This window comes from Tarenaya hassleriana, unplaced genomic scaffold (assembly GCF_000463585.1).
Source record: "Tarenaya hassleriana unplaced genomic scaffold, ASM46358v1 Cleome21, whole genome shotgun sequence".
Classification (NCBI taxonomy): Eukaryota; Viridiplantae; Streptophyta; class Magnoliopsida; order Brassicales; family Cleomaceae; genus Tarenaya; species Tarenaya hassleriana.
This window is the reverse complement of record NW_010965451.1, coordinates 1,956,393-1,960,999: the sequence shown is the minus strand read 5'-3', so window position 1 is coordinate 1,960,999 and position 4,607 is coordinate 1,956,393.

The window sequence follows — 4,607 nt, the reverse complement described above, 5'->3', positions numbered from 1 at the left end:
AATTTCCAACCTTTATATATTACGCTCATTTATGTTAAACAACACAATAAATAAATAAAAGGTAGATTTTATATGTTTATATACTTTTTTTTGGTTGAATATGTTTATATACTTTATCCTAACCTTTGTTATCTTCTTTTTTCTTAAAAAAAAGCATTTTCAAAATCACATCCAACTCTGTTAACTTTTTTTTTTATCTTTTTTGTAGCGTTAATTGTTTCGTGACGCAATAAAAATAAAAAAACTAAATCCATGAACCGAACCATTTCGTTTATCTTATCTCTGTGCGTTATATATATCTTTAAGGAAAAAAAAAAAACTAATAATAAAAAAGTTGCTTTTCGGAAAAGAAGATTCTTCCGTCTGTTGATTTTATAAATTAAGATGTCTCACTTTATTCTGACCATGATATAAATTGTGGAATATGCGACCTACAACAGAATCCCTTACGTTACTGACCATAAATTTCAAATCCTATCGCCCTAACTAAATATAATCGGCATCTTACATTTAATACAAAAATTAATGGCCGGTATTTATGTCTTGTTTCCCCGAAGGCTATGTTAATACTTACATGGACAGCTCGTTTGAGATCCTGTTTTATAGAACTGCATTTGTTCCATATGCATATATCGTATGTGCTTACATAGAGGATTGTATTTGTACGTATATTCTATCGTATACATACATGGACACGTATGCACATCTCTCGTGATATTTTTGTTCTCACCCGGAAAAGTACAATAATGCTCATTTTTTTCGCTTCTATATGATTCATTATATATATATTCTCTTAATGGTCATCTTTCAGTACCATTTCTATATATAAATAAAGAAAACTAGTCATTAAAATAATAATAGTAGTAGGGGGGTCGATGCGTTATGAAAAATCGCCAATCACAATCGAGGGTATGTATGAGATGCTTATTACTTGTAGATAACAATTTCCCACGCCCCTAAGTTATCAATCCGAATCTTTTGATGTGTTACAAAAACATTTTTGTTTTTTTATTTTGGAAACTCTACGAAATTGACACAAAATCTTAAATCATGGCCTGTCTCGTGACTCATCATTGAGAGAGTGTCATTTTCCTTTTTTTCATTTTTTCTTATTATTATTATTATCATTATTTTTTACAATAAAAAAATAATGATCATCATCATCATCATCATCATCATCATTATACATGAGGAATGATCAAGTTCCTGTGAAAGATTTCAATTAATCCTGACACGGTCGAAACGGTACTGGTTGTGGTGCGCATGTGTATATGCAATATAAACGACTTGTATTTTCATGTTTCCGTCTTTCGATTATGTAAGAAATTACTTACATAAAACATTACACACACACACACATATATATATATATATATATCTGTGTGTATTGATTAGTTTACAGAAGGAAAGACAACTTGATTTATATATTAATAATGTTGCATGTTGGCTGGGAAACAATATTGTTAGAGAAAAAATCTTGTTGAGAGAAGAATTTTAACTAAACTACTCCTTCCGTTTCATTTTAAATGTCGTTTAAGAATATTACACACAAATTAAGAAAAATAGTGTTTTAACCAAAATACCCTTATTTATTGCATAGATAATTACTACTTCTAGGCTTGCAAAATATTTAAATATTATTAATTAAGGGTAAATTTGGAAAAAAAAATATTAAAAAATACATTGAAAATCGGAAAACGTCATTTATTTTGAAACAAAAAAATTGTTCTAAAACGTCATCTATAATTAAACAGAGGGAGTATATGATAACAGAGATATTCCATGGATAATTGTGAAAATACACACACACGCACACATCTATATCTATATCTTTTTATTACAAAATTAAATATATTGATATGAGGAACAATGAGTAAAATTGGCACTATATATACATGTATATGGTAATGGAGTAGTTGTATTAAATGAAATTATTTTCTTCACTTCAACAATGCATGCGTGAGGTCAAATTAATCATTGTGAAATCATAGGGTGAAATATATAAATCATTTCGAAATAATAGATTTTAGGATGCATGATCCAAGGGATCATAGGAATCGATCGAGGCGTGAGAGGGCGGGGAATGACACGTGGTGCCCTGTCATCGTCCATAGTTAGCATTTCGTCTTTTCTTCTTCAATCAACCTCAGCCTCCTTTTCACTGCCCCTACACAAACATCATTGCATTTGTTTCTATATGATATGAGTGTCTATCGCACACAATCTCCCCCTTTGTCTTTTTTTTTTAAAGTGAAGGACTTTTCATTTTGAGTTCATGTTATTGGCACGTCATCGATTTATATATTTTGGTAGAAATACACCAAGGTGTAATGTATATTTTAATTAAAGTATCTGTACCATTTTATTAGTCCTCGGTTTCAAATTGTTTATGTGGGTATTTATAGAAACCCCAACTGTCTTGTGATCTTTTTTCTTACTGTCATCATCTATATATGAGATTCATTATATATATATACAAAAAAATCTAAAATAGACGAAGTATGTGGAAAGCCGTTCATTCGGGTATTGAATGTCTTAAACTTTAGGCCCAAACGGAGCGTCAAATATCGGGTCATATATAGAAGAAGTTGTATTAATCAATTCTCAACAAGTACGGAATCAAGAACCACTGAATGAAGACAAAAAAAAAATAAAAAAAATTGGGATTTGAACGAAGGCTGCTATTAAGAAGCGCAGAGGCGAATTATTGGTTTACGACGAAAGAATGTTACATCCGTCACTCTTTCTCCAATCACACAAAAGTCTTCCTTACTTGGAAATAAACCCTAACCCTAATATTTACTATTATCCCCTTCAATTTGGATAACACCCATACATACATATATATATATATATATATATATATATATATACTTTGTACAATATGATTTGGTGCAAAAAAAAATACATGTTTTTTCTTGGTAATCGTGTCTTATAAATCCAAGTTCGAACTAATTTTAGGATCCAGAGTTAACCACAAATGATTTGAAATATATGTTCTTTTTCCAAAATTGAGGTTCGAATTCTGAGCGGAACAGACGATTTTTGCCTCCATTTCACCGGTTGAACTATCCAAATTTAGATAAAAGTACAGCATGGTTATTCATGTAATTATAAACAGGTTTGATGGAACTAGATATACATATGAAAAGGAATAAATTATCCACAAGAAATAAAGCGAGGAGAGTCACATTCGGATGTTTGTCAATTAAGAGTTGTCTCGATGATTTTATCATTTAATGTGATCAACCTTATAAGTTACATATTGATTACTCCTAATGAGAAATTACACATTGAAGTTAACAAAAAAAAAAGAAATTACACATTGAGTTTTTTTTAGACTAACGAGTAACGAGTGTAATGAATCAAGATCCGTACTAATTTTGAGATCGGAATCAGTTATATAATTTATAATATACGTCATCTCTTCAAACTGAGATTCGAATTCGTGACAGGACAAACGATCCATTTCACCGATTAAACTATCTAAAATTTGGGTATTTTTTTAATCTTTGCGCACATTAATGATCGAATACGAAGGGTTTTACGTTTTTTCTTCCACTTTATGTCTACGTATAAAATGTAGATATGGTCCAAAGAAAGATGACCCACAAAAACTATACATATATACTTCCTGCCCCCAATATTTTGAGATCCCACGCATGTTTAATTATTCTATTTTATTCTTCTTAAAGATTTGTCCTTTTCCATCTTTTTATATTAAATAATGAATGATGTTAGATAAAAAAAAATGGATTTGATTCGTTGCTGCGATATTTTCATGCTTTATTGAGGAATTTAGCAGCAAATGAATCTGGTGTTATAAACTCATTGGCGAAGGGGTATATTTAGATGACTAATAAATAGAAATACATAAAATTAATGAACCACAATAATAAATTGGAACTGTTTTACAGTATTTGGAAAAAGAGAGGAGCGGAATTCGCAATTCATTTTCACGTTCTATTTTTATTAAATTATTGGTTTTTGGATGATAAAATTTTATAAATTTATCTATCGTCAATAATTCAATCATTTATCTAAAATTGAGTGGTTCAACCCGTAAAGCAAGGAACAAAGCTCCTTTCCAACCCGGATTCGAATTCTTACTTAGGGAGGGGTATTCACATGGGTTTTTTCGCTCTTCTGAAACAATTAGTCGGGTTAAAAGTCTGGTAAATTTCTAAATTATAAAAAAAAAATTATAAATTCATCCATCAGTGCATATCTTTTTAGATTTATAAATTCATACCTATATAAACTAGCGTTGTATTATGTATATAGCTTTTTAGTATTTGTATATGTCTTTTTTTTCTAGAGGAAATATATATATATATATATATATATATATATGTCTTGTAATGTCGTAAGATAATATTAATTCAATGATCGTTTAATTATTTGACGGGCACTATTATTTGGAAGATAGGTCAGATTGAGGTTCTTATTTAAGTAATAAGACAGTGATATAGGATCTACCAACCAGAGCCATTATTATTATTATTATTATTATTATAGATCCAGCTCATTAATTTGTTTCCCCGTCATGAGTAGACGTTAATTAGTCTCAACAATTAGGCTAGGCTTTCTGTTTCATATCATTAAGA